This window comes from Triticum aestivum, chromosome 1B, assembly GCF_018294505.1.
Source record: "Triticum aestivum cultivar Chinese Spring chromosome 1B, IWGSC CS RefSeq v2.1, whole genome shotgun sequence".
Lineage (NCBI taxonomy): Eukaryota > Viridiplantae > Streptophyta > Magnoliopsida > Poales > Poaceae > Triticum > Triticum aestivum.
Genome location: NC_057795.1, coordinates 47,345,641 through 47,370,059, shown reverse-complemented (window position 1 = coordinate 47,370,059; position 24,419 = coordinate 47,345,641). Strand labels below are relative to the sequence as shown.

Genomic DNA, 24,419 nt, shown 5'->3' with positions numbered 1-24,419 from the left:
ATCGTGCAAAATAATAAAACACGGTAAATATATTACTTAGACGTGCGTTTTGTTTTGCAAGCGGCGCAAAAAAATTAAAAAGGGAATGCAACACGAGTACTTCCCAGGAGGTCACCCATCCTACTACTACTCTCGCCCAAATACGCTTAACTTCAGACTTCTGATGGGATCCGGTGCTTTAGTGCTGGTATGATCGCATCCGACATGTTACCCCCGTCTTCGTCCCTTATCCTTGCCCCTCCTAGCTCCACTACAAAGACGGTTGTACATTGCTTTGGCCGCTCCCTCTCAACTATGGAGACGATTTTACCGCGGTTTCCACCCCTCCCTCTCAACCGCACCAGTGCACGCTTGCCGTCCCACAATGTCGCTGCTAGACTCGTGAATCGTGAGCACCCAGCTATAACTTACCGCAATCGTGCAAAATAATAAAACACGGTAAATATATTACTTACACGTGCGTTTTGTTTAGCAAGCGGCGCAAAAAAAATTAAAAAGGGAATGCAACACGAGGACAGCCCAGGAGGTCATCCATCCTAGTACTACTCTCGCCCAAGCATGCTTAACTTTGGAGTTTTGATGGGATCCGTTGCTTTAGTGCTGGTATGATCACATCGGACATGTTACCCCGTCTTCGTTCCTTGTCCTTGCCCCTCCAGCTCCACTACAAAGACGATTGTACATTGCTTTGGCCGCTCCCTCTCAACTACGGAGACGAGTTTACCGCGGTTTCCACCCCTCCCTCTCAACTGCACCAGTGCACGCTTGCCAAGCCACAACGCCGCCGCTAGACGCGTGAATCGTGAGCACCTAGCTATAACTTACCGCAATCGTGCAAAATAATAAAATACAGTAAATATATTACTTACACGTGTGTTTTGTTTTGCAAGCGGCGCAAAAAATTAAAAAGGGAATGCAACACGAGGACTTCCCAGGAGGTCACCCATCCTAGTACTACTCTCGCCCAAGCATGCTTAACTTCGGAGTTCTGATGGGATCCGGTGCTTTAGTGCTGGTATCCTTGTTCAAGAATTCGTCCGATTAACCAGTTAACTTGCCGATTAACCCCTACTCGTAGGGTCACCGAGTAGCCGATAAACCAATAAATCGTCCGATTAATTGATTAAATGGCCGATTAACTTGCCGATTAGCCTATGAATCCCCTACTCGCAAGCCAACCGAGCAGTTGCTAGTTAACGATTTCCTCAACAATGGCTGGTATGATCGCATCCGACATGTTACCCCCGTCTTCGTCCCATATCCTTGCCCCTCCCAGCTCCACTACAAATATGATTGTACATTGCTTTGGCCGCTTCCTGTCAACTACGGAGACGAGTTTACCGCGGTTTCCACCCCTCCCTCTCAACCGCACTAGTGAACGCTTGTCGTGTCACAACGCCGCCGCTAGACGCGTGTATTCTGAGACCCAGCTATAACTTTCCGCAATCGTGCAAAATAATAAAACACGGTAAATATAATACTTAGACGTGCGTTTTGTTTTGCAAGCGGCGCAAAAAAATTAAAAAGGGAATGCAACACGAGGACTTCCCAGGAGGTAACCCATCCTAGTACTACTATCGCCCAAGTACGCTTAACTTCGGAGTTCTGATGGGATCCGGTGCTTTGGTGCTGGTATGATCGCATCTGACATGTTACCCCCGTCTTCGTCCCTTATCCTTGCCCCTCTCAGGTCCACTACAAAGACGATTGTACATTGCTTTGGCCGCTCCCTCTCAACTACAGAGACGAGTTTACCGCGGTTTCCACCCCTCCCTCTCAACCGCACCAGTGCACGCTTGCCGCGCCACAACGCCGCCGCTAGACGCATGAATCGTGAGCACCCAGCTATAACTTTCCGCAATCGTGCAAAAAAATAAAACACGGTAAATATATTAGTTAGACATGCGTTTTGTTTTGCAAGCGGCGCAAAAAAATAAAAAAGGGAATGCAACACGAGGACTTCCCAGGAGGTAACCCATCCTAGTACTACTATCACCCAAGTACGCTTAACTTCGGAGTTCTGATGGGATCCGGTGCTTTAGTGCTGGTATGATCGCATCCGACATGTTACCCCCGTCTTCGTCCCTTATCCTTGCCCCTCTTAGCTCCACTACAAAGACGATTGTACATTGCTTTGGCCGCTCCCTCTCAACTACGAAGACGAGTTTACCGCGGTTTCCACCCCTCCCTCTCAACCGCACCAGTGCACGCTTGCCGCGCCACAACGCCGCCGCTAGACGCATGAATCGTGAGCACCCAGCTATAACTTACCGGAATCATGCAAAATAATAAAACACGGTAAATATATTACTTACACGTGCGTTTTGTTTTGCAAGCGGCACAAAAAAAATAAAAAAGGGAATACAACACGAGGACTTCCCAGGAGGTCACCCATCCTAGTACTACTCTCACCCAAGCACGCTTAACTTCGAAGTTCTGATGGGATCCGTTGCTTTAGTGCTGGTATGATCACATCGGACATGTTACCCCCGTCTTCATCCCTTATCCTTGCCCCTCCCAGCTCCACTACAAAGACGTTTGTACATTGCTTTGGCCGCTCCCTCTCAGCTACGGAGACGAGTTTACCGCGGTTTCCACCCCTCCCTCTCAACTGCATGAGTGCACGCTTGCCAAGACACAACGCCGCCACTAGACGCGTGAATCGTGAGCACCCAGCTATAACTTACCGCAATCGTGCAAAATAATAAAACACGGTAAATATATTACTTACACGTGCGTTTTGTTTTGCAAGCGGCGCAAAAAAATTAAAAAGTGAATGCAACACGAGGACTTGCCAAGAGGTCACCCATCCTAGTACTAATCTCGCCTAAGCACGCTTAACTTCGGAGTTCTGATGGGATCCGGTGCTTTAGTGCTGGTATGATCACATACGACATGTTACCCCTGTCAGGACCCCGACTCGATGTCACATCGATCTAGCCGGTAACACCTCATATCACTTTGCGGCCTCACGCACGGTATCCCCACGGGTGTCGCCTTACCTTTGCCCGGGACCGTTTGCGCCTTTTGGCTCACGTATATGATAGTGTCGCTAGCATCCATGTGATAAGGAGCCCAGGCTGACATGACTAGTCGTAAACCCAAAGTGGCACAGACTTACAGGGACAGGCATCCATGACCCAGCTTCGAACGTGTCGGTCATCAGCAAGTGGGTCCGGGCTGTAGCACTGGGCTAGCAGGACTCCGGTAAACCGGGCTGTAGCGGGCTAACAGGACTCCGGTACTCAATGCGTGACATTTCCCCGAAGGGACAGACACAGGAACGAAGAAGGACACATGCCGGCCGGCCTAAGTGTTCCAGAGCAGTAGCAAGCTACCATGGCTCAGCGGTAACACTAGGAGACATTTCCCGGTAAGAGAGGCTACTAAAGATAAACAACTAGGTAGTCAGATCCCACACATACCAAGCATTTCAATCATACACACAATATGCTCGATATGTGCAAATACAACGAAGCATCACAACATGACTCTACGACACAAGTACTTTATTTAAGGCTCAGGGAGCCTTACATAACATACACAAAGGTACGGGTCTCACGACCCAACATTCAAGTCATACAGTCATACAAACCAACAGCGGAAGTAACTTGTCTGAGTACAGACAACTAGTAAGATAAAAGAGGCTTGGAAAGCCTAGCTATACTACGTGGTCCTTCACAAGCTCAGGGTCACCACCTGGGCCTTTAGCCTACTCGTTGATGTCAACGTCTACATAGAACCCATCAGAAGGGGTTGCAGCGTCTTCTGAAAAAATGTAAATTATAGCAACATGAGTACAAAGGTACTCAGCAAGACTTACATCAGATCCTACATACATGCACATTGTCAAGAAGGGTTGGTGGAGTTATTGCAGCAAGCTAGCTTTGACTCTTGGCTAGACTATCCTACGATACTTCAACTTCAAATGGTTTTGCGCACAAGAGTCCACTACTCACCACTTCAATACACTACCGAGGATCCGCCTCCGTCTTCCTACGGAAGAGCCCTCCTCGGCACTCACACTTATCTTGAGGCTTTTAGTAGTTTCCATTTACTTGTCTATGAACTGTATAGGCAACCAAGTAGTCCTTTACCGCGGACGCGGCTATTCGAATAGATCATGATAACCCTGCAGGGGTGTACTTCTTCATACATGTTTCCACCACTTAGCGTCTGCACACGACATGTGCTCGGCAGACTTCAAGCGAAAGCCGACGTGGGTGTAGACCACGACCTACCTAAACACTTAAGCCTCTAGTCCAGGTTTATCGCCTATCCAGGTTCCATCTGCAGGGAGTCCGACCGAGGTTTCCCATACGGCCCCGAACGATGTGAACAGGGTTCCCGAGATACCTAACGGGTATTCGGTACACCCGGCCACGTACCTACCGCATCACAGCCCACCCCTACGGTCAGCGCTGTCCACGGCCTCCAGTAGGCTACAAACACCAGAAACTACTTGCAACTCCTGGACAGAGAGCTAGGGTGAATAAGAAGTCGAGCGGGGTCATATTTCAGGGCCCAATGCATGGTAGTAGTAGTATCTTAAATCGCACATACAGATCTCAGTGCTTAAGGTCGGCTTCAATGAAACAACCCACCATGTACTCCTACATGGCCTCTCATCGATACCTTTACCAAATCGGGTTCACCACACCACTCTCATTACCGACATAACCATTTCACTCTAGCCCATCACCCAGATGAACCAGACCTGACACGACTCTAGGCATAGCAGGCATAGCAAGGTAGGAACAACACATACATATGGCTCAATCAACTCCTACACATGCTAGTGGGTTTCATCTAGTTACTGTGGCAATGACAGGTCATGCAGAGGAAATGGGTTCAACTACCGTAGCACATAGCAGTTTGAAACGCATTGTCTTAATGCAGTAAAAGAGAGCAGGAGCGAGAGCATGGGTTTGTATCGATATGATCAAATGGTTGGTTGCTTGCCTGATGGTTCGATGCACTGATACGGTTCTTCGTTAGGGTAATCACGGTACTCCTCGGAGGCAGAACCTGTCGCAAAGGACACCGATACACAACCATCACCAAACAATGTGCAACAATATGATGCATGCATGAAACATGGTAATATGAGTGTGTTGGGCTAATGCAACTAAAACCAGAAGGGTTTGAACCAATTTGAATCAAAGATTCAAATTTCAAACTCAAACATGGCCTTTTAAGGTGCTTTTCCTTGTTCTTCTTTAAACATCAATTTAACTTGTTTGATCATGCATGAAAATAGTACAGATGGATAGATTGGATTTTTCTGATCATTTTTCATATATAATTTGTCTGATTTGGAGTTACAGAATAAAAGTTATGAATTTTTGAAGTTTAAATTATATTCTGGAATTTCCTGATTTAATTTAAATCCAAAAATATATATATTGCGCCAGCATGACGTCAGCACGACGTCAGCGGTCAACTGCGGCTCGCTGGGGTCAAACCTGACGTGTGGGGTCCACACGTCAGTGACAGGGGGGTTTAACAGAGGTTAGTTTAATCCTAATTAAGAATTAGTGGCGCTGGGGCCCACTGGTCAGTGTCAGGGGGGTTAATTAACAGTGATTAGCACTATGCTAACCACCTTGGCGATGGGGCCCACGCGTCAGTGACTCTGGGGGGGTCAAACCCCAGGTCGAACAAGTCAAACCCGCCGGCGGTTAGTCGCCGGCGAGGTCCGCGGCGTACATGTGCCCCGGGTTTCCTCTGTGGTGCTCCAAACGGCGTGCGGCTAGGTGCGTTGGAAAGCTAGCTCGATGGCGCGTCGGGCGGTGGCCGTGGCTGGGCCTGGGGTGGCCGGAGTCGACGGCGGCGAGCTCGGCTGCGGCCGCCGGGGTTCAGTCGTGCACGGAAACGTGGTTGGAGCTCGAAGGCGAGCGAGGCAAGGCGCTAGGGATGCTCTACGGGGCCTTACGAACCTGTTGGACTCGCCGGGGTGACCAAATGGTCACCGGAGCTGCGTCGACGGCGAGCTCGGCGACGGCGGAGGTTCGACCGTGGTGGGAACGGAGTTACGGCGCGGGAACGAGGGGGAGAAGAGAGGGAAACGGTGGCGGAGCTCACCGCGGTTGCAGCGGGCGTCGAAGCGGGCTCGGGGATGCACTGGAGACGGCGAATCGACGGCGATGGTGGTCGGAGCCCGAGGAGGAAGACGATGGCGACGGCGGCTCCACAGGGCGTCCGGCGTCTTGTGGCTTGATGGAGAGCTTCAGGGCGAGGGGGCGGAGCTCCTGCGTGAGTCGGGAAGGCGAGGGGAGGCCGGTGGCGGCGACTATGGCGAACGGCGGCGATGGGTGCGTTCGGACACGGGAGAGAGAGAGCGAGGGAGAGGAGAGGAAGAACCGGGGGAGAGTGAGAGAGTACGGGGGAGGGCGTGGCGTCGTTCCAGGGCATCCAGACGGGGAGGGGAGAGGCAGGCAGGCAGGCGAACTGGTGGCGTGGCGCGGTGGCGCGCGCGCGCGCCGGGCACACTCCCCTCCCTCTGTCGAGGACGAAGACGACAGAGGAGGAGGCGGGCTGGGCCGCCTGCTGGCTGGGCCGGCCAGCTACTGCTGGGCTGCACAGGGAGGAGCCCCAGGTAAGCTTCTCCTTCTTTTATTTATTTTTGTTTTCTAATTTCTGACATTTGTTTTGATTTAAATAAAATATTAAATCATTTATTTACCTTATGCCAATTTTTGCAGGAGCTAGATATATTATTGCAGAGCTCCCCAACAGGTGGCATAATTTTTGGACATATATTAATATATATAACTAATATATTTCCAATGCAAATATTTATGCATTAATTCCAAATTCCCAAAATAAATACCTATGAGCTCTTAAAAATATTGATTTGATTTTTATCTCTGTCCAATATTTTCAGAGAGCAACATGAGCATTTTCTTGGACCCTTTTGGAGAAATTTTTATTTGGGTCATTTTCAAAAATGATTCTGAGGGTTTCACAAATCCCCATTTCAAAATTAAATGGAATTTTAAACATGATGCACACACTCTGATGCATGACTAGCTAGGGTGTGACAACTCACCCCCACTCAAAAGAATCTCGTCCCGAGATTTGGGTTCCTCCGGGAAGAAGGCGGGATACTCGAGTCAAAGACGATCCTCCCTTTCCCAAGTTGCTTCATCCTCAGAATGGTGCGACCATTGTACTTTGAGAAACTTGATATTATGACGTCGGGTGGTACGTTCGGCCTGATCGAGGATACGAATGGGGTACTCTCGATATGTAAGATTATCTTGGAGATCAAGCGTTTCGTGGTCCACTCCACGGATAGGATCCGAGAAGCAACGCCTGAGTTGGGAAACGTGGAAGACGCCGTGGACTCTGGAGAGGTGTGGAGGTAGTTCCAACTGGTAGGCAACTTCTCCTCGTTTGGCGAGAATGCGAAAAGGTCCAATGTAACGAGGAGCCAGTTTGCCTTTGATACCGAAACGATGGGTTCCCTTCAGAGGGGTGACCCGAAGATAAGCCTTCTCGTCAACCTCGAAAGTCATGGCCTTATGTTTTCGGTCATATTGACTCTTTTGACGAGATTGGGCTGTTTTCAACTTTTCACGAACGATACGAACCTGTTCTTCTGCTTCCTGAATCATATCCGGGCCAAAGAATTATCTTTCCCCGGTCTCTGACCAGTTAAGGGGTGTTCGACACCGTCGTCCATAGAGAACTTCAAAAGGGGCTTTACCCAAGCTAGATTGATAGCTGTTGTTGTAAGCGAATTCGGCAAATGGAAGGCACTTCTCCCAGTCCATTCCGAATGAGATAACAGAGGCTCGAAGCATGTCTTCTAGAATCTGGTTGACGCGTTCCACTTGACCACTCGACTGAGGGTGGAAAGCGGTGCTAAAGGAGAGACGGGTTCCCATAGCATTTTGGAAACTTTCCCAAAATCGAGAGGTGAAAAGACTTCCTCAATCCGAATTAATTTCCAAAGGAACACCATGGAGGGACACTATTCGGGAGATGTATAAGTTTGCCAGCTGACTAGCGGTTATACTCTCACGAACAGGTAAGAAATGGGCTACTTTGGAAAGACGACCGACAACGACGAAAATAGCATTATTCCCTCTCTTGGTCCTGGGAAAACCGGTAATGAAATCCATACCAATTTTATCCCATTTCCATTCAGGAATAGCTAAGGGTTGAAGGGTGCCAGCAGGCCGTTGGTGCTCTGCTTTTACACGACGACAGACGTCGCAATTTGCAATATACTGAGCAATCTCTCTCTTCATCCTAGTCCACCAGAACCTCTGGCGTAGGTCCTGATACATCTTAGTACTACCGGGATGAATGGTGAGAGGAGATTCATGAGCCTCCTTAAGGATCAACTGCCGTAGATGCTGGTTCTTGGGAACCACTAGACGGTTCTCAAAGTACACAACACCATGATCATTTGTGGAGAAACAACTAGCACCTCCTCTAGCAATGTTCTCTTTGATTTTAGATATTCCCTTATCTCGCTTTTGGGCAGCGATGATTTGATCCGTAAGAGTAGGTTTTGCTACCAAGGTGGAAAGAAAACCTTGAGGAACAATGTGAAGGTTAAGCTTCCGAAATTCCTCATGGAGAAGCGGTTGACTTTGTTGTAACATCAGGTTGTTACAATAAGATTTACGAGTTAGCGCATCAGCCATGACATTGTCTTTCCCTGGGGTGTAGGTTATTCCTAAGTCGAAGTCTGTGATCAACTCAACCCAACGTCTTTGCCTAAGATTCAGATCCGGTTGGGTGAAAATGTACTTCAGACTTTGGTGATCAGTGAATATTTCGCAACGGTTACCGAGGAGGTAATGTCGCCATGTCTTGAGTGCATAGACTACGGCTGCAAGCTCTAGATCATGAGTAGGATAATTCTCCTCATGTGGGTGCAATTGCCGTGAAGCGTAGGCAATTACGTGTCGATCTTGCATGAGAATGCAACCTAGTCCTTGTCGCGAGGCGTCGCAGTAGATAACAAAGTCCTTGGAGAAGTCTGGCGGTACCAGTACGGGAGCAGAGGTCAGGCGTCTTTTCAGTTCCTGAAAGCTGTGCTCACATTGTGGAGTCCATTCGAACTTCTTATCTTTCTTGAGGAGTTCGGTTAGAGGTTTGGCAACCTTGGAGAAGTTCTCGACAAAGCGACGGCAATAGCTCGCTAAGCCCAGAAAACTCCGAACTTGCTTGACCGATTCAGGTGGAGTCCAATTAAGGACGGCTTGAACTCGCTCAGGGTTAACAGCAATACCTTTACCAGATATTACATGACCCAGATAGGTCACTTCTGACAACCAGAATTCACATTTAGAAAATTTGGCATAAAGGCGATGCTCTCGAAGTTTCTTCAACACTAGCCTTAGATGTTCGGCATGTTCCTCCTCGTTCTTGGAGTAGATGAGTATATCATCGAGGTAAACCACGACGAATTTATCCAAATACTCCATGAAGATTGAGTTCATTAACCGAGAAAAGGTGGCTGGAGCGTTGGTTAAACTGAAGGACATGACGGTGTACTCGTATTGGCCATAACGAGTAACAAAGGCCGTTTTAGGAATGTCCCCGTTTCTGATTTTGATTTGATGGTAGCCCAACCTCAAATCCATCTTGGAGAAGACTGAGGATCCAGCGAGCTGATCATACAGGTCGTTGATCCTGGGAAGCGGATATTTGTTCTTGATTGTGACCAAATTGACAGGTCGGTAATCTACAACCATCCGGTCCGTACCATCCTTCTTCTTGACGAATAGGACGGGGCAAGCCCACGGAGATGAACTAGGGCGGATGAAACCCTTTTTCAAGGACTCATCGAGTTGTTTCTTAAGCTCGGCTAGTTCTAGTGGTGCCATCTTATAAGGTCTTCTAGCAATCGGAACGGTTCCTGGAATGAGGTCTATTACGAACTCAACATCCCTGTCAGGTGGAACACCTGGCAATTCCTCTGGGAAGACATCCGGGAAGTCACAGACTACCGAAACGTCCTCGAGGTCTGGCAAAGGGCTGGCGTTAAGAGAATATAATTGTCGCTTGGCTAGTCGGGTTAAGACATTGACTATCTTGCCTGAAGGGTGAGTGAGTTGAACAGTCCTAGAGAAGCAATCAATTTTGGCATGATGAGCTGACATCCAGTCCATACCCAAAATGATATTAATATCTGAAAATTTAAGGGCTATCAACGATGCAAGGAAAACAAGTCTGTCGACTTGGATTTCATTTCCATAACTTACCCTAGAGGTCTGCCATCTAGAACCAGGAGTAGAAATTTCCATAGTGGATGGCATGTCACAGAATGCGGTGTTATGCAAACGAGCATAGTTCTCGGATATAAATGAATGAGAGGCTCCTGTATCGAAAAGAACAGATGCCGGGTGGCATTAACAAGAAGCGTACCGAGAACGACGTTGGGATCCTCTTGAGCTTCTTCGGCAGAGATACAGTTGACATGGCCACGTGAGGCGGTGGCCGGCTTGGCGTGGAACACTTTCCCTGTCGGTTTGCCACGGCCAACAGCTTTAGCAGACTGGTTTGGGTTGGTCTGGGGACACTCACGCATATAGTGGCCAGATTCCCCACACTTGAAACAAGTCACGGAACTGGTACATGGAGGAGCATTGTTGATTGGACCCCCATAGGGCTTGGCTGGAGCAGACTGTTGAACAGGGCGAGGTGCCTGGAAGGATGGCCTCGGTGTGAACCTGGGTGGCAGGGCGGTGTTGGGTACCCACACGCGGCGCTTCTGAGGACTAGCACCGGATGAGGAACCCATGTCACGGCCATGCTTGCGTGTTGCGTCATAGTCAGTCTGACCAGTTTCAGCACTGATGGCTTTGTTAACAAGTTTCTGAAAAGATGTGCACTCATGCAGACCGAGGTCACGGCGAAGCTCAGGACTAAGGCCCTTACGGAACCTTGCTTGCTTCTTGGCATCAGTAGACACTTCCTCAGTTGCATATCGTGCGAGATTACCAAACTCCCTGCTGTAAGCATCCACAGAAAGTCGGCCCTGAGTGAAACTGCAAAATTCCTCACGTTTACGGTCCATGAGACCCTCCGGAATGTGATGTTCACGGAAAGCCTCGCTGAATTCAGCCCAAGTAGTGACATGGCCCGCTGGGCGCATAGCTCCATAATTCTCCCACCATAGACTGGCGGGGCCTTCAAGATGATATGCAGCAAAGGTGACCTTGTCAGCCTCCGCTACCAGCGCGGAACGCAGTTTGTGAGAGATACTGCGAAGCCAGTCATCAGCGTCGAGAGGCTCGACGGAGTGGTGGAACGTGGGTGGATGTAATTTGATAAAATCACTGAGTGACACCACGTTAGTCCTCTGATGGTGTGCCGTGTTCTGTTCAATACGCTCCAACAAACGGTTGGTCTCCCGCTTGTTTCTCTCAGCTTCCATCATAACCTCGGCTAGGGAAGGGGGATGAGGCAGATTTGCATCCCTGACTTCACTGTCCTCGGCCTGCTCTTGAGGAGCAGGGTTAGTGCGCGTGTTGACCATCCTAGGTAAACAAAGCAATGATTTAGTCAGAATGATAAAATTCCGACATAGGATATAAAATGTAAGGAATAACTCGAAATGCAAGATGATCATCCGTATGACATGGTAGATACAGAAACTGCTTCTTTATTCCATCATCATACACACCATACAGGGTTTAGTACAAGACCAAACAAAGTACTATTACGGTGAAAAGAGGATCACATCTCATCGGACGCATCCCAAGCTCCTATACATTATTTTTCTACACCTCTGGAAAGAGTACAAACTAGGTCATATCCCACGAGTCACGCGGGACGATAGACGACACAGCTAGTGCGAACTAGTGATACTACCACTAACTCAGACCGATCCGTAGTAGTCCTCGTAGAAGTCACCTCCATAGCCTGGAAGCTCAACATGATCATCCGGAAACAGACGATCTCGCGGAGCTTGTGGACCATAGGGGCTAGGATGACGTCTTGGACCAACAGACGGTGGCCTGCGGGGACCGCGAGGTGGGGTGATGCCTCCTACATCACGCCAACCCATCACGTCTGACAGAGCAGATCTCACAGGATAGAGATCGCGCATATCTGAATATCCAGCTTGCACCGCCGGTGCAAACCGAGTCAATGTGGCCCAATGGTCAGCACGGGTATTGAAGAGCTCTAACCTCAAGCCCCGATTTTTACGGTCCTTATCCTCGAGCATCTCAGCAGTGGTGCGAGTCCGTGAATCCTCCTGAGTGGGGTCAGCATAGATAGCCTGGAGATACCCTTGTGCTCCCGGAAGTGATCCTGGCATATACCGGAAATCAGAGTCCCGAAATAGACCAGACCTGACTCGCATGATGGTCATCATAGAGTAGGCGGCGTCCTGCACAGCCATCTCAATAGTAACCCCGAGTCCATAGGAGCAGTGAAGGGGCTCGGTGGATCCAGGATAAGATGGAAATATCCTGACAGTGCAGAGATACTGGCTTTGATTAAAGTCTCGGAATTGCTCTTCGACCGTGTACTCAGGATACCAGCGGTATCCAGCCTCAGTCATTACCCTGACCAACATGGCAGTATGGCCGGGTACATCTAGGCATCGAGTCAGGCGAACCACTTGATTGAGGTCGCGAGTGGCCATCTGAAAGCACAATCATCATGCAAAGGCATTAGAATTTCTAGCAAAATTTCGGCAGCATAACAGCTGTAAATGCTCAAGAAGGATTTTGAGACATTTGACAAAGGATTTCATACACACTCAACATCATCATATCAAAGTTCTGAGACCATCCTAACAACATAACGTGGTAGAAGAACTGAACTAGGCTTGTATCCATCAAACTTATAAGGTACTACTGATTAGTAACACGTGATCCTGATAGAGAGAATAGATCCTAATTCCTTAACCCCCGGTGGAAGAATAGACTGACTCAGATCAGAATGTCATAAGATAAAGGAGTAAAAAAGAGCCTTACGTTCCAACCCACAAACAATTCCCCTACATATAACTAAAGAATTTCTAGACTCAACATCGACCAGTTTGGCTTGGAGAACCTACAGGCAGTCCGGCTCTGATGCCAACGCTGTCAGGACCCCGACTTGATGTCACATCGATCTAGCCGGTAACACCTCATATCACTTTGCGGCCTCATGCACGGTATCCCCACGGGTGTCGCCTTACCTTTGCCCGGGACCGTTTGCGCCTTTTGGCTCACGTATATGATAGTGTCGCTAGCATCCATGTGATAAGGAGCCCGGGCTGACATGACTAGTCGTAAACCCAAAGTGGCACAGACTTACAGGGACAGGCATCCATGACCCAGCTTCGAACGTGTCGGTCATCAGCAAGTGGGTCCGGGCTGTAGCACTGGGCTAGCAGGACTCCGGTAAACCGGGCTGTAGCGGGCTAACAGGACTCCGGTACTCAATGCGTGACATTTCCCCGAAGGGACAGACACAGGAACGAAGAAGGACACATGCCGGCCGGCCTAAGTGTTCCAGAGCAGTAGCAAGCTACCATGGCTCAGCGGTAACACTAGGAGACATTTCCCGGTAAGAGAGGCTACTAAAGATAAACAACTAGGTAGTCAGATCCCACACATACCAAGCATTTCAATCATACACACAATATGCTCGATATGTGCAAATACAACGAAGCATCACAACATGACTCTACGACACAAGTACTTTATTTAAGGCTCAGGGAGCCTTACATAACATACACAAAGGTACGGGTCTCATGACCCAACATTCAAGTCATACAGTCATACAAACCAACAGCGGAAGTAACTTGTCTAAGTACAGACAACTAGTAAGATAAAAGAGGCTTGGAAAGCCTAGCTATACTACGTGGTCCTTCACAAGCTCAGGGTCACCACCTGGGCCTTTAGCCTACTCGTTGATGTCAACGTCTACATAGAACCCATCAGAAGGGGTTGCAGCGTCTTCTGAAAAAATGTAAATTATAGCAACATGAGTACAAAGGTACTCAGCAAGACTTACATCAGATCCTACATACATGCACATTGTCAAGAAGGGTTGGTGGAGTTATTGCAGCAAGCTAGCTTTGACTCTTGGCTAGACTATCCTACGATACTTCAACTTGAAATGGTTTTGCGCACATGAGTCCACTACTCACCACTTCAATACACTACCGAGGATCCGCCTCCGTCTTCCTACGGAAGAGCCCTCCTCGGCACTCACACTTATCTTGAGGCTTTTAGTAGTTTCCATTTACTTGTCTATGAACTGTATAGGCAACCAAGTAGTCCTTTAACGCGGATGCGGCTATTCGAATAGATCATGATAACCCTGCAGGGGTGTACTTCTTCATACATGTTTCCACCACTTAGCGTCTGCACACGACATGTGCTCGGCAGACTTCAAGCGAAAGCCGACGTGGGTGTAGACCACGACCTACCTAAACACTTAAGCCTCTAGTCCAGGTTTATCGCCTATCCAGGTTCCATCCGCAGGGAGTCCGGCCGAGGTTTCCCATACGGCCCCGAACGATGTGAACAGGGTTCCCGAGATACCTAACGGGTATTCGGTACACCCGGCCACGTACCTACCGCATCACAGCCCACCCCTACGGTCAACGCTGTCCACGGCCTCCAGTAGGCTACAAACACCAGAAACTACTTGCAACTCCTGGACAGAGAGCTAGGGTGAATAAGAAGTCGAGCGGGGTCATATTTCAGGGCCCAATGCATGGTAGTAGCTGTATCTTAAATCGCACATACAGATCTCAGTGCTTAAGGTCGGCTTCAATGAAACAACCCACCATGTACTCCTACATGGCCTCTCATCGATACCTTTACCAAATCGGGTGCACCACACCACTCTCATTACCGACATAACCATTTCACTCTAGCCCATCACCCAGATGAACCAGACCTGACACGACTCTAGGCATAGCAGGCATAGCAAGGTAGGAACAACACATACATATGGCTCAATCAACTCCTACACATGCTAGTGGGTTTCATCTAGTTACTGTGGCAATGACAGGTCATGCAGAGGAAATGGGTTCAACTACCGTAGCACATAGCAGTTTGAAACGCGTTGTCTTAATGCAGTAAAAGAGAGCAGGAGCGAGAGCATGGGTTTGTATCGATATGATCAAATGGTTGGTTGCTTGCCTGATGGTTCGATGCACTGATACGGTTCTTCGTTAGGGTAATCACGGTACTCCTCGGAGGCAGAACCTGTCGCAAAGGACACCGATACACAACCATCACCAAACAATGTGCAACAATATGATGCATGCATGAAACATGGCAATATGAGTGTGTTGGGCTAATGCAACTAAAACCAGAAGGGTTTGAACCAATTTGAATCAAAGATTCAAATTTCAAACTCAAACATGGCCTTTTAAGGTGTTTTTCCTTGTTCTGCTTTAAACATCAATTTAACTTGTTTGATCATGCATGAAAATAGTACAGATGGATAGATTGGATTTTTCTGATCATTTTTCATATATAATTTGTCTGATTTGGAGTTACAGAATAAAAGTTATGAATTTTTGAAGTTTAAATTATATTCTGGAATTTCCTGATTTAATTTAAATCCAAAAATATATATATTGCGCCAGCATGACGTCAGCACGACGTCAGCGGTCAACTGCGGCTGGCTGGGGTCAAACCTGACGTGTGGGGTCCACACGTCAGTGACAGGGGGGTTTAACAGAGGTTAGTTTAATCCTAATTAAGAATTAGTGGCGCTGGGGCCCACTGGTCAGTGTCAGGGGGGTTAATTAACAGTGATTAGCACTAAGCTAACCACCTGGCCGACGGGGCCCACGCGTCAGTGACTCTGGGGGGGTCAAACCCGCCGGCGGTTAGTCGCCGGCGAGGTCCGCGGCGTACATGTGCCCCGGGTTTCCTCTGTGGTGCTCCAAACGGCGTGCGGCTAGGTGCGTTGGAAAGCTAGCTCGATGGCGCGTCGGGCGGTGGCCGTGGCTGGGCCTGGGGTGGCCGGAGTCGACGGCGGCGAGCTCGGCTGCGGCCGCCGGGGTTCGGTCGTGCACGGAAACGTGGTTGGAGCTCGAAGGCGAGCGAGGCAAGGCGCTAGGGATGCTCTACGGGGCCTTACGAACCTGTTGGACTCGCCGGGGTGACCAAATGGTCACCGGAGCTGCGTCGACGGCGAGCTCGGCGACGGCGGAGGTTCGGCCGTGGTGGGAACGGAGTTACGGCGCGGGAACGAGGGGGAGAAGAGAGGGAAACGGTGGCGGAGCTCACCGCGGTTGCAGCGGGTGTCGAAGCGGGCTCGGGGACGCACTGGAGACGGCGAATCGACGCCGATGGTGGTCGGAGCCCGAGGAGGAGACGATGGCGACGGCGGCTCCACAGGGCGTCCGGCGTCTTGTGGCTTGACGGAGAGCTTCAGGGCGAGGGGGCGGAGCTCCTGCGCGAGTCGGGAAGGCGAGGGGAGGCCGGTGGCGGCGGCTATGGCGAACGGCGGCGATGGGTGCGTTCGGACACGGGAGAGAGAGAGCGAGGGAGAGGAGAGGAAGAACCGGGGGAGAGTGAGAGAGTACGGGGGAGGGCGTGGCGTCGTTCCAGGGCATCCAGACGGGGAGGGGAGAGGCAGGCAGGCAGGCGAACTGGTGGCGTGGCGCGGTGGCGCGCGCGCGTGCCGGGCACACTCCCCTCCCTCTGTCGAGGACGAAGACGACAGAGGAGGAGGCGGGCTGGGCCGCCTCCTGGCTGGGCCGGCCAGCTACTGCTGGGCTGCACAGGGAGGAGCCCCAGGTGAGCTTCTCCTTCTTTTATTTATTTTTGTTTTCTAATTTCTGACATTTGTTTTGATTTAAATAAAATATTAAATCATTTATTTACCTTATGCCAATTTTTGCAGGAGCTAGATATATTATTCCAGAGCTCCCCAACAGGTGGCATAATTTTTGGACATATATTAATATATATAACTAATATATTTCCAATGCAAATATTTATGCATTAATTCCAAATGCCCAAAATAAATACCTATGAGCTCTTAAAAATATTGATTTGATTTTTATCTCTGTCCAATATTTTCAGAGAGCAACATGAGCATTTTCTTGGACCCTTTTGGAGAAATTTTTATTTGGGTCATTTTCAAAAATGATTCTGAGGGTTTCACAAATCCCCATTTCAAAATTAAATGGAATTTTAAACATGATGCACACACTGTGATGCATGACTAGCTAGGGTGTGACAACCCCCGTCTTCGTCCCTTATCCTCGCCCCTCCCAGCTCCACTACAAAGACGGTTGTACATTGCTTTGGCCGCTCCCTCTCAACTACGGAGACGAGTTTACCGCGGTTTCCACCCCTCCCTCTCAACCGCACCAGTGCACGCTTGCCGCGCCACAACGCCGCCGCTAGACGCGTGAATCGTGAGCACCCAGCTATAACTTTCCGCAATCGTGCAAAATAATAAAACACGGCATTATATTACTTACACGTGCGTTTTGTTTTGCAAGCGGCGCAAAAAAAATAAAAAGGGAATGCAACACGAGGACTTCCCAGGAGGTCACCCATCCTAGTACTACTCTCGCCCAAGCACGCTTAACTTCGGAGTTCTGATGGGATCTAGTGCTTTAGTGCTGGTATGATCGCATCCGACATTTTACCCCCGTCTTTGTCCCTTATCCTTGCCCCTCCCAGCTCCACTAGAAAGACGATTGTACATTGCTTTGGCCGCTCCCTCTCAACTACGGAGACGAGTTTACCGCGGTTTCCAGCCCTCCCTGTCAACCGCACCAGTGCACGCTTGTCGTCCCACAACGCCGCCGCTAGACCCGTGAATTGTGAGCACCCAGCTATAACTTACCGCAATCGTGCAAAATAATAAAACATGGTAAATATATTACTTACACGTGCGTTTTGTTTTGCAAGCGGTGCAAAAAAATTAAAAAGGGAATGCAACACGAGGACTTCTGTCAGGACCCCGATCCTAAGTTACACCGATCTAGCATGTAACACATCATATCACTTTGCGACCTCACGCACGGTATTCCCATGAGTGCCACCTTACCTGGCCTGGGACCGTTTGCGCCTTTTGGCTCACGTATATGATAGTGCCACTAGCATCCATATGACAAAGAACCCGGGCTGACATGGCTAGTCATGAACCCAAAGTGGCACTAACTTACAGGGACAGGCATACATGACCCAGCAACGAACGTGTTGGTCATCAATGAGTGAATCCGGGCTGTAGCAACTGGGCTAGCAGGACTCCGGTGAACCGTGCTGTAGCGGGCTAACAAGACTCCGGTATTCATCGCGTGACATTTCCCCGAAGGGACAGACAAAGGAACGAGGAAGGACACATGCCGGCTAGCCTAAGTGTTCCGGAGCAGTAGCAAGCTACCATGGCTGAGTGGAAGCACTAGGAGACATTTCCCGGTAAGAGAGGCTACTAAGGATAAACAACTAGATAGTCAGATCCCACACATACCAAGCATTTCAATAACATACACACAATATGCTCGATATGTGCAAATACAACATGGCATCACAACATAACTCTACGACTCAAAGTATTTATTCGATAGGCTTCGAGGAGCGAGATATTACAAACACGGGTCTCATGACCCAGCATTCAGAGCACACAAGTCAAGCACAAGAGGAAGCTTAACATGTCTGAGTACAGACATCTACAAATGAAAAAGGCTGAGATGCCTGACTGTCTATCAGATCCTGCCGAGGGCACAAGATCGTAGCTGAGGTAACAAGCTAAACGTCGAAGTCCACGTGGAATTACTAGCGAGACTGAAGTCTCTCTACAAAAACATAAATTAAGCAACGTGAGTACAAATGTACCCAGCAAGACTTACATCAGAACTAACTACATATGCATCAGTATCAACAAAGGGGATGGTGGGGTTTAACTGCAGCAAGCCAGCTTTGACTCAGTGGCTAACCTAAACTACGAATGCAAGTAACTCTTTTGAGGTGGCGCACACGAGTCCACATATTCACCATATCAATACACCACTATGGATCTGCTCCCGTCTCCCTACGAGAACGCCATCCATAGCACTCACGCATATCTTGCGTATTTTAGAGTATCCGCATTCACTTGTCTATGAACTGTATAGGCAACCCAGAAGTCCTTTACCACGGACACGGCTATTCGAATAGATCATATTAACCCTGTAGGGGTGTACTTCTTCACACATGCTCTCACCACTTACCGCCGTTTACACGACATGTACTCGGCAACCTTCAAGCGGAAGCCCAGCGAGGATGTCGGCCACGACCTGACTAACCACACAAGTCTCTCGTCCAGGTTTATCGCCTATTCGGGTTCCATCCGCAAGGAGATCCGGCCGGGGTGTCGCTCACGGCCCCAAACGATGTGAGCAGGGTTCCCAAGCCCACCATCCGGGTGCCACTTGGTACACCGTGCCACTGTGCCTAGTCTGTCCCAAGCCCACCTGTACCGGGTGGCACTTGGTAGACTACTAACACTACCAACAAACACCAGAAACTAGTTGCAACTCCTGGACAGAGATCGAGTTGATTAATAAGTCGAGAGAGCTTGGAGTGCCCGGAGCCCAATGGGTGGTAGTAACTGTTCATGGATCACAAACACAGAACTCAGTTCCTGAGGACGGCTGCAATGAGACAACCCACCATGTACTCCTACATGGCCTCTCACCGCTACCTTTACCAAATCGTGTTCACACACTTAGCTCTCAATAGTAGGACATGTTCACACACCTCCGATTCATCCCCGATGAATCAGATCTGACTCAACTCTAAGAAATAGCAGGCACGACAAACAAGCATGAATGAGTAGGCACATCAGGGCTCAAACAAATCCTACTCATGCTAGTGGGTTTCATCTATTTACTGTGGCAATGACAGGTCATGCAGAGGAAAGGGGTTCAACTACCACAGCACGTAACAGTTGAATCGTTGTTGTCCTAATGCAGTAAAAGAGAGCAGGAGCGAGAGAGTGGGATTGTATCGGAATGAACAAGGGGGTTTTGCTTGCCTCGCACTTCTGAAGATAATATAGTTCTTCATCGGTGTCATCGAACTCATCGTCGGAACATCGTCTACTGAGAGGGGACAAATACCGGCAAACAAGGAAGAACACAATCAATGCAATGCACAATATGATGCATGAATGTGACATGGCAAGATGTTGTGGTTTGAGCTAATGCAACTTGCAGCAAGTTAAATGGAGTTGGTTTGAATCCAGGATTCAAATTCAAACTCCATATGTGGATAATCGAATGCCATTTATATGATTTGTCCTAAACAGTAGTTATAAGTTGTTCTAACATGCATGAAAATGGTACAGATGGATAGATTGCATTTTTCTGATCATTTTTCATATATAAATTATTTCATTCTGAGTTACGGTTGAATTAATATGAATTTTTGAAGTTTTGGATATTTTCTGAAATAAATAAATCATTTTTGATTTATTTCAAATCCCAGAAAAATTTACTATGTCAGCATGACGTCGGTGTGACGTCAGCAGGTCAACTGGGTCGGCCAGGTCAAACCTGACCTGTGGGACCCACTGGTCAGTGACTCAGTTAACTAACTGAGATAATTAGTGCTAAACTAGCCCTAACTAAGCTGTCAGCAGTGCGGGGCCCATGTGTTAGTGGATCATCTAATTAACAAGTTAATTAACACTAATTAAACCTAACACTAATTAAACAGGGGCATGGGCCCACTTGTCAGTGAGAGAGAGAGGGGTTAAACCTCTGGGCAGACGGGGTCAAACCCCGCCGGTCAAAGCGGTCAACTCGTCGGCGTTTAGCCGCCGGCGAGGCCATATGCGGCGGCAGGCTTCGGGTTTAGTCCTCCATCTACCAAATCGATGGTGGAGATGCACTACGTGCTGCTGGTGGACTCGCGCGTCGAGTGGTGCAGGCGGTGTGTGCGGGGGTGGCCGGAGATGACGCCGACGTCAAGCCAGGCGGCGGCCGGAGCTCGGGTGCTCGCAGTTTGGTGCTACGGCCTGCGTTCGAGCAAGTAGCAGGCTGAAGAGGCTCTACGCGGCGCTGTGAGTGCAACAGGCACTCGCACGGGACCAAATGGTCACCGGAATGTGGCCGGCGACGAGCTCTGCGGCGGCACGGTTCGGTCTTCAAGGGGGTGACGGCTACAGCAAGAAATCGAGGCGGGGAAGAGGGGGATTCGGTGTGGAAGCTCACAGCGGTCACGCAGAGCAGCTCAGTCAGCTCGAGGAGGCGTCGGGGACGGCGTACGGTCGCCGGCGATCTCGGTGCAGAGGAGGCGGGGTCGAGCTCGATGGCGAGGCTCCACTGCTTCCGGCGATGCGTGTCTCGTCGAGGAGGAAGAGGGGGACGAGGCAGAGCTTCTTGGCGCATAGGCGAGGCATGGGGTGGCCGGTGGCTACGGCAACGACGAGCGGCGGTGACGGTTGCCCTCGGACGCGAGACGGAGAGAGAGCAGAGGAGGGGAGAAGCACGGGAGAGATTGAGAGAGAGGTCCAGGGGGTGGCGTGGCGCTGCGAGAGGTGTCCAGGGGGAGGAGGAGGCAGCCAGGCAGGGAGGAGGTAGCCGGCATGTGGCTGCGAGCGCCGGGCACGCGCCCCTGCCTACTGGCGCGAGGAGGAAGGCGACAGAGAGGCTGCGGTGGTGGGCTGGGCCGGCTTTGGTGGGCTGCACAGGTAGGTGGCCAGGTAAGTGGCCCAGGTAAGCGTTCTCTCTCTCTCTCTCTTCTAAATTGTTACTGTTTTTTATTTTCTGTAACTGTGTTTGGCTTTAATAAAAATGCTAGGGCATTTCCAAAAATCATGAAACTGCTCAATGTCACTGTTTGGAATATTTCCAACAGGAAACATTTCAGTTTGTGATTATTTGAGCATTTAAAATATTATTTAGCAATTAAATGCCCAAATTCAAATACCGTATGATTTAATTAAAAAATCCAGAATGGCCTAGAAAAATGTGCACCATTTTTGGGAGAGGTTCTAGACCAATCCAAAAATAATGAACTTTTCTGAAGAGCATTTTGGGTTCATTGAGAAAATTTTTATTTGAACCTAGTTGATTTGATCTGGTGCTAGGGTTTGAGCAATCCCCATTTCAATTTAAATAAAATTTAAACATGATGCACACATGAAGGGCTAGTCTAGTGCATACCAGAACTAGGGATGTGACAACTCACCCCCACTAAACAAGAATCTCGTCCCGAGATTCAAGCGTAGGGTAAGATGAAGGGGGAACGCAAATTGCTTTGGCCGCTCCCTCTCAACTACGGAGACGAGTTTAACGCGGTTTCCACCCCTCCCTCTCAACCGCACCAGTGCACGCTTGCCGCGCCACAACGCCGCCGCTAGACTCATGAATCGTGAGCACCCAGCTATAACTTACCGCACTCGTGCAAAATAATAAAAAACGATAAATATATTACTTACATGTGCGTTTTGTTTTGCAAGTGGCGCAAAAAAATTTAAAAAGGGAATGCAACACGAGGACTTCCCAGGAGGTCACCCATCCTAGTACTACTCTCGCCAAAGCACACTTAACTTTGGAGTTCTGATGGGATCCGGTGCTTTAGTGCTGGTATGATCGCATCCGACATGTTACCCCCGTCTTAGTCCCTTATCCTTTCCCCTCCCAGCTCCACTACAAACACGATTGTACATTGCTTTGGCCGCTCCCTCTCAACTACGGAGACGAGTTTAACGCAGTTTCCACCCCTCCCTCACAACCGCACCAGTGCATGCTTGCCGTGCCACAACGCCGCCGCTAGACTCGTGAATCGTGAGCACCCAGCTATAACTTACCGCACTCGTGCAAAATAATAAAACACAGTAAATATATTACTTACACGTGCGTTTTGTTTTGCAAGCGGCGCAAAAAAATTAAAAAGGGAATGCAACACGAGGACTTCCCAGGAGGTCACCCATCCTACTACTACTCTCGCCCAAGCACGCTTAACTTCGGAGTTCTGATGGGATCCGGGGCTTTAGTGCTGGTATGATCGCATCCGACATGTTACCCCCGTCTTCGTCCCTTATCCTTGCCCCTCCCAGCTCCACTACAAAGACGATTGTACATTGCTTTGGCCGCTCCCTCTCAACTACGGAGATGAGTTTAACGCGGTTTCCACCCCTCCCTCTCAACCGCACCAGTGCACGCTTGCCGCGCCAAAACGCCGCCGCTCGACTCGTGAATCGTGAGCACACAGCTATAACTTACCGCACTCGTGCAAAATAATAAAACACAGTAAATATATTACTTACACGTGCGTTTTGTTTTGCAAGCGGCGCAAAAAAATTAAAAAGGGAATGCAACACGAGGACTTCCCAGGAGATCACCCATCCTAGTACTACTCTCGCCCAAGCACGATTAACTTCGGAGTTCTGATGGGATCGGGGGCTTTAGTGCTGGTATGATCGCATCCGACATGTTACCCCCGTCTTCGTCCCTTATCCTTGCCCCTCCCAGCTCCACTACAAAGACGATTGTACATTGCTTTGGCCGCTCCCTCTCAACTACGGAGACGAGTTTAACGCGGTTTCCACCCGTCCCTCTCAACCGCACCAGTGCACGCTTGCCGCGCCACAACGCCGCCGCTAGACTCATGAATCGTGAGCACCCAGCTATAACTTACAGCACTCGTGCAAAATAATAAAACACGGTAAATATATTACTTACACGTGCGTTTTGTTTTGCAAGCGGCGCAAAAAAATTAAAAAGTGAGTGCAACACGAGGACTTCCCAAGAGGTCACCCATCCTAGTACTAATCTCGCCTAAGCACGCTTAACTTCAGAGTTCTGATGGGATCCGGTGCTTTAGTGCTGGTATGATCACATCCGACATGTTACCCCCGTCTTCGTCCCTTATCCTCGCCCCTCCCAGCTCCACTACAAAGACGGTTATACATTGCTTTGGCCGCTCCCTCTCAACTACGGAGACGAGTTTACCGCGGTTTCCACCCCTCCCTCTCAACCGCACCAGTGCATGCTTTCCGCGCCACAACGCCGCCGCTAGACTGGTGAATCGTGAGCACCCAGCTATAACTTACCGCACTCGTGCAAAATAATAAAACACAGTAAATATATTACTTACACATGCGTTTTGTTTTGCAAGCGGCGCAAAAAAAATTAAAAAGGGAATGCAACACGAGGACTTCCCAGGAGGTCACCCATCCTTGTACTACTCTCGCCCAAGCACGCTTAACTTCAGAGTTCTGATGGGATCCGATGCTTTAGTGCTGGTATGATCGCATCCGACATGTTACCCCCGTCTTCGTCCCTTATCCTTGCCCCTCCCAGCTCCACTACAAAGACGATTGTACATTGCTTTGGCCGCTCCCTCTCAACTACGGAGACGAGTTTAACGTGGTTTCCACCCCTCCCTCTCAACCGCACCAGTGCACGCTTGCCGCGCCACAACGCCACCGCTAGACTCGTGAATCGTGAGCACCCAGCTATAACTTACCACACTCGT

The 24,419-nt window shown here is 49.4% G+C and overlaps 12 non-coding genes and 1 pseudogene across 12 annotated transcripts; all 13 read right to left on the bottom strand.

Annotated features, from left to right (window-relative positions):
• Positions 1–82: 82 nt before the first annotated feature.
• On the bottom strand, positions 83–201 carry LOC123155175 (5S ribosomal RNA). The gene has a single exon (XR_006477263.1). It is a non-coding gene; the product is annotated as a 5S ribosomal RNA (ribosomal RNA).
• A 297-nt stretch (positions 202–498) lies between these two features.
• On the bottom strand, positions 499–617 carry LOC123155560 (uncharacterized; annotated as a pseudogene).
• A 293-nt stretch (positions 618–910) lies between these two features.
• On the bottom strand, positions 911–1,029 carry LOC123155397 (5S ribosomal RNA). Its single transcript, XR_006477345.1, has one exon. It is a non-coding gene; the product is annotated as a 5S ribosomal RNA (ribosomal RNA).
• A 498-nt stretch (positions 1,030–1,527) lies between these two features.
• On the bottom strand, positions 1,528–1,646 carry LOC123154924 (5S ribosomal RNA). The gene has a single exon (XR_006477124.1). It is a non-coding gene; the product is annotated as a 5S ribosomal RNA (ribosomal RNA).
• Positions 1,647–1,942: 296 nt separating this feature from the next.
• LOC123154808 (5S ribosomal RNA) lies at positions 1,943–2,061 on the bottom strand. Its single transcript, XR_006477068.1, has one exon. It is a non-coding gene; the product is annotated as a 5S ribosomal RNA (ribosomal RNA).
• A 297-nt stretch (positions 2,062–2,358) lies between these two features.
• Positions 2,359–2,477, bottom strand: LOC123155164 (5S ribosomal RNA). The gene has a single exon (XR_006477262.1). It is a non-coding gene; the product is annotated as a 5S ribosomal RNA (ribosomal RNA).
• A 296-nt stretch (positions 2,478–2,773) lies between these two features.
• Positions 2,774–2,892, bottom strand: LOC123154935 (5S ribosomal RNA). Its single transcript, XR_006477129.1, has one exon. It is a non-coding gene; the product is annotated as a 5S ribosomal RNA (ribosomal RNA).
• Positions 2,893–17,467: 14,575 nt separating this feature from the next.
• LOC123152954 (5S ribosomal RNA) lies at positions 17,468–17,586 on the bottom strand. The gene has a single exon (XR_006476348.1). It is a non-coding gene; the product is annotated as a 5S ribosomal RNA (ribosomal RNA).
• Positions 17,587–22,420: 4,834 nt separating this feature from the next.
• LOC123154174 (5S ribosomal RNA) lies at positions 22,421–22,539 on the bottom strand. The gene has a single exon (XR_006476710.1). It is a non-coding gene; the product is annotated as a 5S ribosomal RNA (ribosomal RNA).
• Positions 22,540–22,835: 296 nt separating this feature from the next.
• On the bottom strand, positions 22,836–22,954 carry LOC123153119 (5S ribosomal RNA). Its single transcript, XR_006476376.1, has one exon. It is a non-coding gene; the product is annotated as a 5S ribosomal RNA (ribosomal RNA).
• A 296-nt stretch (positions 22,955–23,250) lies between these two features.
• Positions 23,251–23,369, bottom strand: LOC123154794 (5S ribosomal RNA). The gene has a single exon (XR_006477061.1). It is a non-coding gene; the product is annotated as a 5S ribosomal RNA (ribosomal RNA).
• A 296-nt stretch (positions 23,370–23,665) lies between these two features.
• LOC123154830 (5S ribosomal RNA) lies at positions 23,666–23,784 on the bottom strand. The gene has a single exon (XR_006477075.1). It is a non-coding gene; the product is annotated as a 5S ribosomal RNA (ribosomal RNA).
• A 297-nt stretch (positions 23,785–24,081) lies between these two features.
• On the bottom strand, positions 24,082–24,200 carry LOC123154155 (5S ribosomal RNA). Its single transcript, XR_006476699.1, has one exon. It is a non-coding gene; the product is annotated as a 5S ribosomal RNA (ribosomal RNA).
• Between the last annotated feature and the right edge of the window lie 219 nt (positions 24,201–24,419).